The following is an 11,998-nucleotide window of genomic DNA, read 5'->3' as shown; positions in this document are numbered from 1 at the left end:
CGACAGTTTAATGAAGGCAGAACATCGTGTGACAACAAACCGAAACAACCTCGGGCTCGCACAAGCCGGTCTGACGACATGATCGAGAAAGTGGAGAGAATTGTTTTGGGGGATCGCCGAATGACTGTTGAACAGATCGCCTCCAGAGTGGGTTCTGTGCACACTATCCTGCATGACGACCTGAAAATGCGAAAAGTGTCATCCAGGTGGGTGCCACGAATGCTGACGGACGACCACATGGCTGCCCGTGTGGCATGTTGTCAAGCAATGTTGACGTGCAACGACAGCATGAATGGGACTTTCTTTTTGTCGGTTGTGACAATGGATGAGACGTGGATGCCATTTTTCAATCCAGAAACAAAGCGCCAGTCAGCTCAATGGAAGCACACAGATTCACTGCCACCAAAAAAATTTCGGGTAACCACCAGTGCTGAAAAAATGGTGTCCATGTTCTGGAACAGCGAGGGCGTAATCCATACCCATTGCGTTCCAAAGGGCACTACGGTAACAGGTGCATCCTACGAAAATGTTTTGAAGAACAAATTCCTTCCTGCACTGCAACAAAAACGTCCGGGAAGTGCTGCGCGTGTGCTGTTTCACCAAGACAACGCACCCGCACATCGAGCTAACGTTACGCAACAGTTTCTTCGTGATAACAACTTTGAAGTGATTCCTCACGCTCCCTACTCACCTGACCTGGCTCCTAGTGACTTTTGGCTTTTTCCAACAATGAAAGACACTCTCCGTCGCCGCACATTCACCAGCTGTGCTGCTATTGCCTCAGCGATTTTCAGTGGTCAAAACAGACTCCTAAAGAAGCCTTCGCCGCTGCCATGGAATCATGGCGTCAGCGTTGTGAAAAATGTGTACGTCTGCAGGACGATTACGTTGAGAAGTAACGCCAGTTTCATCGATTTCGGGTGAGTAGTTAATTAGAAAAAAAAATCGGAGGCCTTAGAACTTGAATGCACCTCGTACAATTGAGCCCACGCCGCACGTAAGATTTTCAACGATAATCAGTGGATCACTTCGCACTCCTTGGAAAAGCAAAGTACGTCGTATAATATGCATGGCAATGCATCTTTCCTTGACAATTACGTTAGTGGAACATCATTAGGTCCAGTCACGATCCAATCGCACACTTACGAAATACGGAGATTACATGTTGCGCAGAGAGGAGGCCAGTAGTAATTGCGGTTTGTCTGGATACTGAAGACCCGTAATGTATATTTGAAACAATCGAAGTCTCCATTGCTTCTGCCTTTTCGCTTACGTAATTGTCGGTATACCAATTATCACTTCATATTAGCTATTACATATAATATTGTGGTGGAACGTCTGGAGTTTTCCTCTGGAACATCGCTGTTGGTTACGGTGAGGCTACCATATCTACGTTTGTGCATTAACTTATGAACAGTGTCGACGGAAGAATTTCTCGACTCATAGCAAGGGATATGGCCAGTCAATCGCTTAACAATGCTCTCTGATGCTGCTTTTCTGTTGATGCGTCTGCAGCTCTTGTCTAAGGTACTGCATCTGACTTTGAGCAATGGGTACTGGCCCGTTTGTCAGGAAAGGTCTGACTAGAACCAGAATTAATCGTATCATTTATCTCTTACTTATCACTCACTGGTTAAATAACAGATTCAGTACTGAACGGATCTGATGTGTTCGCCTCGCATAGGAGACCAGCATCATCTGACGTTGAACGATAACTGGGTGACGACTGACCCCACCTCACCACGAGGGCGTCCTACGAGTACGAGTATTTTTTTATTTATTTATTTTATTTTTTGATTTATTTAACCTGGCAAGATTAGGGCCATCAGGCCCTCTCTTACATCTAACCAGGCATTCTACTTGTTTTACAATCTACATCTACATCTACATTTATACTCCGCAAGCCACCCAACGGTGTGTGGCGGAGGGCACTTTACGTGCCACTGTCATTACCTCCCTTTCCTGTTCCAGTCGCGTATGGTTCGCGGGAAGAACGACTGTCTGAAAGCCTCCGTGCGCACTCTAATCTCTCTAATTTTACATTCGTGTACTCCTCGGGAGGTATAAGTAGGGGGAAGCAATATATTCGATACCTCATCCAGAAACGCACCCTCTCGAAACCTGGCGAGCAAGCTACACCGCGATGCAGAGCGCCTCTCTTGCAGAGTCTGCCACTTGAGTTTATTAAACATCTCCGTAACACTATCACGGTTAACAAATAACCCTGTGACGAAACGCGCCGCTCTTCTTTGGATCTTCTCTATCTCCTCCGTCAGATCGATCTGATACGGATCCCACACTGATGAGCAATACTCAAGTATAGGTCGAACGAGTGTTTTGTAAGCCACCTCCTTTGTTGATGGACTACATTTTCTAAGCACTCTCCCAATGAATCTCAACCTGGTACCCGCCTTACCAACAATTAATTTTATATGATCATTCCACTTCAAATCGTTCCGCACGCATACTCCCAGATATTTTACAGAAGTAACTGCTACCAGTGTTTGTTCCGCTATCATATAATCATACAATAAAGGATCCTTCTTTCTATGTATTCGCAATACATTACATTTGTCTATGTTAAGGGACAGTTGCCACTCCCTCCACCAAGTGCCTATCCGCTGCAGATCTTCCTGCATTTCGCTACAATTTTCTAATGCTGCAACTTCTTTGTCTACTACAGCATTATCCGCGAAAAGCCGCATGGAACTTCCGACACTATCTACTAGGTCATTTATATATATTGTGAAAAGCAATGGTCCCATAACACTCCCCTGTGGCACGCCAGAGGTTACTTTAACGTCTGTAGACGTCTCTCCATTGATAACAACATGCTGTGTTCTGTTTGCTAAAAACTCTTCAATCCAGCCACACAGCTGGTCTGATATTCCGTAGGCTCTTACTTTATCAGGCGACAGTGCGGAACTGTATCGAACGCCTTCCGGAAGTGAAGAAAAATAGCATCTACCTGGGACCCTGTATCTAATATTTTCTGGGTCTCATGAACAAATAAAGCGAGTTGGGTCTCACACGATCGCTGTTTCCGGAATCCATGTTGATTCCTACATAGTAGATTCTGGGTTTCCAAAAACGACATGATACTCGAGCAAAAACCATGTTCTAAAATTCTACAACAGATCGACGTCAGAGATATAGGTCTATAGTTTTGCGCATCTGCTCGACGACCCTTCTTGAAGACTGGGACTATCTGTGCTCTTTTCCAATCATTTGGAACCCTCCGTTCCTCTAGAGAGTTGCGGTACACGGCTGTTAGAAGGGAGGCAAGTTCTTTCGCGTACTCTGTGTAGAATCGAATTGGTATCCCGTCAGGTCCAGTGGACTTTCCTCTATTGAGTGATTCCAGTTGCTTTTCTATTCCTTGGACACTTATTTCGATGTCAGCCATTTTTTCGTTTGTGCGAGGATTTAGAGAAGGAACTGCAGTGCGGTCTTCCTCTGTGAAACAGCTTTGGAAAAAGGTGTTTAGTATTTCAGCTTTACGCGTGTCATCCTCTGTTTCAATGCCATCATCATCCCGTAGTGTCTGGATATGCTGTTTCGAGCCACTTACTGATTTAACGTAAGACCAGAACTTCCTAGGATTTTCTGTCAAGTCGGTACATAGAATTTTACTTTCGAATTCACTGAACGCTTCACGCATAGCCCTCCTTACGCTAACTTTGACATCGTTTAGCTTCTGTTTGTCTGAGAGGTTTTGGCTGCGTTTAAACTTGGAGTGGAGCTCTCTTTGCTTTCGCAGTAGTTTCCTAACTTTGTTGTTGTACCACGGTGGGTTTTTCCCGTCCCTCACAGTTTTACTCGGCACGTACCTGTCTAAAACGCATTTTACGATTGCCTTGAACTTTTTCCATAGACACTCAACATTGTCAGTGTCGGAACAGAAATTTTCGTTTTGATCTGTTAGGTAGTCTGAAATCTGCCTTCTATTACTCTTGCTAAACAGATAAACCTTCCTCCCTTTTTTTATATTCCTATTAACTTCCATATTCAGGGATGCTGCAACGGCCTTATGATCACTGATTTCCTGTTCTGCACATACAGAGTCGAAAAGTTCGGGTCTGTTATCAGTAGGTCCAAGATGTTATCTCCACGAGTCGGTTCTCTGTTTAATTGCTCGAGGTAATTTTCGGATAGTGCACCCAGTATAATGTCACTCGATGCTCTGTCCCTACCACCCGTCCTAAACATCTGAGTGTCCCAGTCTATATCTGGTAAATTGAAATCTCCACCTAATACTATAACATGCTGAGAAAATTTATGTGAAATGTATTCCAAATTTTCTCTCAGCTGTTCTGCCACTAATGCTGCTGAGCCGGGAGACATTCATATGTACAAAAAGTGAAAAAAATACATACATATAGAGTTTATATTCGTAGATGATAAGTACTGTTATAATTAGACATTATGAAAGAGACAGATTGTAGATAGGATTGCCAACAGCAGGGGGTATGAGGGAGACTAATGGTGAGAGGAGGAGAAGAATAGAGACATGGTGAATCATAGCTAAGGAAATATAAAGGAAAAGAAGATTGCGTGGCTAATAGAGATAGATGAAGAGGAAGAAGAGAAAGGAGCAAGATAGGAGACACTAGCGTTGCTGTTTGACAGAGGAGAGGATTGACCTTGTACATTAACTTTGTGGAAAACGTTATGAGGATGATAGTAGGAAATGCTTCAGCTTCTTCTTAAAAGCAGCAGGTGATTGAATTTTGCGCAAGGTAAGAGGCAGTTTGTTCCAGAGGCGGACAGCGGTAACTGAGAAGGAGTTTTCAAAAGTTCTTGTTTTGTGAGTGGGCACAGTTAGGATACCAAACAAGAGTGACCTCGTATTTCGATTATGATGGCATGAAAGGTGTTTAATCTCGCATCACATCGTCGCAAAAGATGCTCTTTTCTCTGCCATCAGTCTTCTAGTCTTCTCACTGATTTGATGGGTCCCGCCAAGATTTCTCCTCCTGAGTGAATCTCTTCATCTCAAAGCAGCACTTAATGCAAACGTCATCGATTATCTTCCTGCTCAGTTTTTGACGTCAATGGCTCCCTCTAGTACCATGAAAACTATTCCTTGATATCTTATCACATATCCTACATGCTATCCCTCTTAACCCTTTCAGACCCTCTGGCTATGATTGTGTACATCGACTTTTACTGCGTCCTAGTTGCAACAGAAGTATTTTTTCCCAATGGAAACCTGAGTTGCACATTTGTGAATGTTCAGCCTTTTCACCATGGTCAGTTGCTGCCAACTGTTGGGCATCACTACGAAAATATTACCAAGTCAAAGTAGCAGTGCGCAACAGTGTGCTGCGATCGTGACCTCCAGAATACACGGATGTGATTGGTTCGTTATATTCCACAGTGTAACTGAATGTTTTTATAGCTGTTCGGCATGATAATTATTGAATGATCATTTTAGTATTTATTACAACAGAGAATATATCGTAATTAGCTATTTTAATCCATAAAATGAAGCCAAGTGTGCAAAGTATGTTTTAAAAGCCGATATATTCATATACAGGGTGGTCCATTGATCGTGACCGGGCCAAATATCTCACGAAATAAGCGTCAAACGAAAAACCTACAAAGAAAGAAACTTGTCTAGCTTGAAGGGGGAAACCATATGGCGCCATGGTTAGCCCGCTAGATGGCGCTGCCATAGGCCAAACGGATATCAACTGCGTCTCTTTAAAAATAGGAACCCCCATTTTTTATTTCATATTCGTGTAGTACATAAAGAAATATGAATGTTTTAGTTGGACCACTTTTTTCGTTTTGTGATAGATGGCGCTGTGATAGTCACAAACGTATGGCTCACAATTTTAGACGAACAGTTGGTAACAGGTAGGTTTTTGAAATTAAAATACAGAATGTAGGTACGTTTGAACATTTTATTTTGGTTGTTCCAATGTGATACATGTATCTTTGTGAACTTATCATTTCTGAGAACGTATGCTGTTACAGCGTGATTACCTGTAAATACCACATTAATGTAATAAATGCTCATAATGATGTTCGTCAACCTCAATACATTTGGCAATACGTGTAACGACATCCCTCTCAACAGCGAGTAGTTCGCCTTCCGTAATGTTCGCACATGCATTGACAATGCGCTGACGCATGTTATCAGGCGTTGTCGGTGGATCACGATAGCAAATATCCTTCAACTTTCCCCACAGAAAGAAATCCGGAGACGTCAGATCCGGTGAAAGTGCTGGTCCTAGTATGGTGCTTCGACGACCAATCCACCTGTCATGAAATATGCTATTCAATACCGCTTCAACCGCACCCGAGCTATGTGTCGGACATTCATCGTGTTGGAAGTACATCGCCATTCTGTCATGCAGTGAAACATCTTGTAGTAACATCGGTAGAACATTAGGTAGGAAATCAGCATACATTGCACCATGTAGAATGCCGTCGATGTAATGGGGGCCAATTATCCTTCTTCCCATAATACCGCACCATACATTAACCCTCCAAGGTCGCTGATGTTCCACTTGTCGCAGCCGTCGTGGATTTTCCGTTGCGCAATAGTGCATATTATACGGGTTTACGTTACCGCTGTTTGTGAATGACGCTTCGTCGCTAAATAGAACGCGTGCAAAAAAATTCTGTCATCGTCCCGTAATTTCTCTTGTGCCCAGTGGCAGAACCGTACACGACGTTCAAAGCCGTCGCCATGCAATTCATGGTGCATAGAAATATGGTATGCGTGCAGTAGATGTTGATGTAGCATTCTCATCACCGACGTTTTTGAGATTCCCGATTCTCGCGCAATTTTTCTGCTACTGATTTGCGGATTAGCCGCGACAGCAGCTAAAACACCTACTTGGGCATCATCAATTGTTGCAGTTCGTGGTTGACGTTTCACATGTGGCTGAACACTTCCTGTTTCCTTAAATAGCGTGACTATCCGGCGAACGGTCCGTACACTTGAATGATGTCCAGGACACCGAGCAGCATACATAGCATACGCTCGTTGGGCATTTTGATCACAATAGTCATACATCAACACGATATCGACCTTTCCCGCAATTGGTAAACGGTCCATTTTAACGCGGGTAATGTATCAAATGGCTCTAAGCACTATGCGACTTAACTTCTGAGGTCATTAATTAAACCTAACTAACCTAAGGACATCACACACATCCATGCCCGAGGCAGGATTCGAACCTGCGACCGTAGCGGTCGCTCGGTTCCAGACTGTAGCGCCTAGAACCGCACGGCCACTCCGGCGGTAATGTATCACGAAGCAAATACCGTGCGCACGGGCGGAATGTGACGTGATACCACGTACTTATACGTTTGTGACTATCACAGCGCCATCTATCACAAAGCAAAAAAGTGGTCCAACTAAAACATGCACGACTCTTTACGTACCACTCGAATGTGTAATAAAAAATGGGGGTTCCTATTTAAAAAAACGCGCTGCCATAAAAAATCATTAAGTGGGTTAAAGGCTTCAGTCCAGTCACTCTCACTCTTCGACCAGTCTTGGGGGGGGGGGGGGGGGGGGGCAATAGAAGACAGGAAATGGAAAGCAGAAATTTTCAATTTCACGTTCAAGAAATTATTCACGCAAGAGGGTCGTACGTACGTACCGTCGTTAGAGTGCCGTACAGACTCTGGCATGGAGGACATAGAAATCGTCATCCACGGCTTTGAGAACCAATTGAAAGAGTTGAGAACAAATAAGTCATCCGGTTCAGATGGAATCTCAGTTTGTTTTTACAGAGAGTAGTCTGCAGCATTGGCCCCTTACTCAGCCTGCCTTTACGCGAATCTCTCGCTCAGTGAAAAGTCCCAAGCGACTGGAAAAAAGCGTAAGTGTCTCCTGTATATAGGAAAGGTAAAAGAACGGATCCATAAAATTACAGACCAGAATTCTTGAAAACATTCTGAGTATGAATATAATAAATTTCCTTGAAACAGAAAAGCTTCTGTCTACACACCAGCATTGATTTAGAAAGAATTACTCATGCGAAACTCGGCTTGCCCTTTTCTCACTTGATATACAGCGAACTGTAGATGAAGGACAACAGACAGATCCCATACTCCTAGATTTCCGTACACGGATTGACATCGTGCCACACAGCAGATTGTTTGCGAAGGTCCGAGCATACGGTTTAGGTTCCCAGAGATGTGAGTGGTTCGAAGGCTTTTTGAGTAATAGAACCCAGTACGTGGTTCTCGAAGGCGAGTGTTCTTCAGAGACAAGGATATTGTCAGGAGTGCCTAGGGAAATGTGATAGAGCTGATTTATCCTCTGTATACATAAATCACCTGACTGGCAGAGTGAGCAGCGATTTACGGCTCTTTGCTGATGTCCGGGAAGGTTTCATCGTTGAGTGACTGTAGGAATATGCATGACGGCTTAGAAAATTTTCTAGTTGGTGTGATGAATGGCAGCTTGCCTTAAATGTAAATTAATGCGGATGAGTTGGGAAAACAGTCCTGTAACGTTCGATTACAGCATTAGTAGGTTGCAGCTTGACACATTCACTACGATTAAGTATCTAGGCGTAGCACTGCAAGGCAATACGGGATGGAATGAGCACATTAAGCTGGTAGTGGGGGAAGGGAATGCTCGGAGACGGCGTATAGAACGCAAGTGCGACTCATTCTTGAGTACTGTTTTAGTGCTTGGAAGCCTCACCAGGTCAGATTAAAGGAAGACATCGAAGCGTTTCAGAGACAGGCCGCTAGATTCGTTACCAGAAGGTTCGATCAGCATTCGTCTTCAAGTCTGAGACTATTTCGCCTGTCTCATGCATCTTGTCCCCAGATGGGAGAGTTGTTATGGCTCTCTCAAGGCCATCAGTAGTTCTGACAGAATATTGTCTACTCCCGGGGCCTTGTTTCGACTTAAGTCTTTCATTACTCTGTCAAATACTTCACGCAGTATCATATCTTCCATATCATCTTCATCTACGTCCTCTTCCATTTCCATAATGTTATCTTCAAGTACATCTCCCTTGTATGGACCCCCTATATATGCCTTCCAACCTTCTGTTTACACTTCTTTGTTTAGGGCTGGTTTTCCATTTGAGCTTTTGATATGCGTACAGGTGGTTCTTTTTTCTACAAAGGTCTCTTTAATGTTCATGTAGGCGGCATATACCACAGTGATATATGCTTCTAAACCCTTGTATTTATCCTCCAGCCATTCCTGTTTAGCCGTTTCACACTTCCTGACAATTCCATATTTTATACGTTTGTATTCCGTTTCGCCTGCTTCATTTTCTCCTTTCATCAATTAAATTCAATATCTCTTGTGTTACTCAATGATTTCTACTAGTCCTCGTCTTTTTACCAACTTGATCCTCAGCTGCCTTCACAATTTCATCTCTCAATGCTACCCATTCTTCTTCTACTGTTCTCCTTTCCCCTGTTCTTTCTCTAAGATAACTCTGAAACTCTCTGCAACCTCTGGGTCTTTCAGTTTATCCAGGTCCCATCTCCTTAAATTCCTACCTTTTTGCAGTTTCTTTAGTTTTAATATACAGTTCATAACCAATAAATTGTGGCCAGAGTCCACATCTGCCCTTGGAAATGTCTTACAGTTTAAAATCTGGCTCCAAAATCTCTGTTTTTACCATTATAGAATCAATCTGGAACCTTCTGGTGTGCCGAACGGTTCTAGTCGCTTCGGTCTGGAACCACGCTACCGCTATGGTCACAGGTTCGAATCCTGCCTCCGATATTGATGTGTGTGATGTCCTTAGGTTAGTTAGGTTTAATTAGTTCTAAGTCCTAGGCGACTGATGACCTCAGAAGTTAAGTCGCATAGTGCTCTGAGCCATTTGAACCTCTCCATTTCCTACTAGCAAATCAATGGAAAAACTGGTAGAAGCCGACCTCGGAGAACATCAATCGGACTCCGGAGAAAAGTAGGAACACTCGAGGCAATACTGCCTCTACGACTTCTCATAGAAGATAGTTTAAGGAAAAGCAAACTACGTTTATAGCATTTGTAGACTTAGAGAAAGCTTTTGACAATGTTGATTGGAATACTATCTCTCAAATTCTGAAAGTACCAGGGGTAAAATACAGGGAGCTAAAGGCTATTTACAATTTGTATAGAAACCAAAAGGCAGTTACAAGAGTCGAGGGGTATGAAAAGGAAGCAGTGTTCGAGAAGGGAGTGAGGCAGGTTTGTAACCTACACCGATGTTATTCAGTCTGTATATTGAGCAAGCAGTTAACGAGGCAAAATAAAAATTGGAGTAGGAATTAAACTCCAGGAATAAGAAACAAAAACTTTGAGGTTTGCCGATGACATTGTAGTTCTCTCAAAGACAGAAAAGGATTTGGAAGAGCAGTCGAACGGAATGGACAATGTCTTGAAAGAAGGATATAAGGTCCAAACGAGGATAATGGAATGTAGTCGAATTAAATCAGGTAATGCTGAAGGAATTAGGTAAGGAAATGAGACACTTAAAGTAGTAGATGCGTTTTGCCATTTGGGCAGCAAAATAACTGATGATGGTCGAAGTAGTGGAGATATAAAATGTAGACTGGCAATAGCAAGTAAAGCGTTTCTGAAGAAGAGATATTTTCTTAACGTCGACTATAGATTTAAGTGTCAGGAAGTCTGTCCTGAAAGTATTAGTGTGGAGTGCAGCCATGTTTGGAAGTGAATTATGGACGATAAACAGTTTAGACAAGGAGAGAATAGAAGCTTTCGAAATGTGCTGTAGCAGATGATGGTTGAAGATTACAGGTGTCGATCATGTAACTAATGAGGAGGTATTGAACAGAACTGGGGAGAAAAGAAATCTGTAGCACAAATTGACCGAAAAAAGGGACCGGTTGACAGGACACATTCTGAGACATCAAACCAAACTAAACTACACCCGAACAGGCCATGAAGGCCCAACGGTACCGACTGGCCGTCGTGTCATCCTCAGCCCTCAGGTGTCACTGGATGCGTATATGGAGGAGCTTGGGGTCAGTATATCGCTCTCCCGGCCGTATGCCAGTTTACGAGATCGGAGACGCTACTTCTCAATCAAGCAGCTCCTTAGTTTGCCTCACAAGGGCTGAGTGCAGCCCGCTTGCCAACAGTTCTCGGTAGACCTGATGGTGAAGATAGTAACTGTTCTGAAAGAACAGATACCAATGATGACCATGCAGCTTCTTTAGAAAGAAATAATAGTTAATCGAAACCCTCAGCTGCCAACAGGTGTTATTGATATACCTCAGTGGGGACAGCTGAAAATGTGTGCCCCGACCGGGACTCGAACCCGGGTTCTCCTGCTTACATGGCAGACGCTCTATCCATCTGAGCCACCGGGGCACAGAGGACTTTTAATAAAGATATTTGAGTCTCACACAATTTTTTCTTGTGATATTTCATCGTGGGATGCATATTTTTCACTCACTTTGATTTACAGTTTTCCTTCGTTTATCGGGTATTAAAACTTAGAAATAAATGTAATTTTTTTCACTCTATTCAATACATCTTTACACCACGCAATCTACAAAAATTTTAAGTAAACAGATTCGTGTATCACTGTTCATATATAACGCATTGTAATGGAAAAATTGAGAAGTAACCTCATTCACTGCCGCCAATAATCTCGCACCGTCCTGATCAGCTGAGTTTCGTGACAGCGAGTTATGAAGACGCTATGTTGCACATTTGCAGCGCTGATTATCAAATGAATTAAATGAAGGCTGTTGTACAACAGTTACTCAGAGAGTTGCACTCACTGTCAGCTCTCATAGGTTGGCAGTAGCTCCAATGACGACGGCTTCGTACTTCTACTGACATAGACCGATCATCAACCACACAGAGCAAATGATCACACCCTCAGCAAACGAAATGTAACACAATATGCTACTTTAAATTAGCGCCTGACTGTTGTTAGCCATTATTTGAATTTTGAAGAAGTAAGCAATTGTAAAGAGTGTTCCGTCGTACAACTGTCTTCTCATACCGATAGCCATTTGACGTGGGAACGGGGAGGGTTAC

At 43.2% G+C, this 11,998-nt stretch overlaps 1 non-coding gene across 1 annotated transcript; it reads right to left on the bottom strand.

Annotated features, from left to right (window-relative positions):
- Nucleotides 1–11,246: 11,246 nt before the first annotated feature.
- Trnat-ugu (transfer RNA threonine (anticodon UGU)) lies at nt 11,247–11,320 on the bottom strand. The gene has a single exon. It is a non-coding gene; the product is annotated as a tRNA-Thr (tRNA).
- Nucleotides 11,321–11,998: the final 678 nt, after the last annotated feature.

The sequence above is a fragment of the Schistocerca serialis genome, chromosome 4, assembly GCF_023864345.2.
Source record: "Schistocerca serialis cubense isolate TAMUIC-IGC-003099 chromosome 4, iqSchSeri2.2, whole genome shotgun sequence".
Taxonomy (NCBI): Eukaryota; Metazoa; Arthropoda; class Insecta; order Orthoptera; family Acrididae; genus Schistocerca; species Schistocerca serialis.
This window is presented reverse-complemented; position numbering and strand designations above follow the sequence as displayed.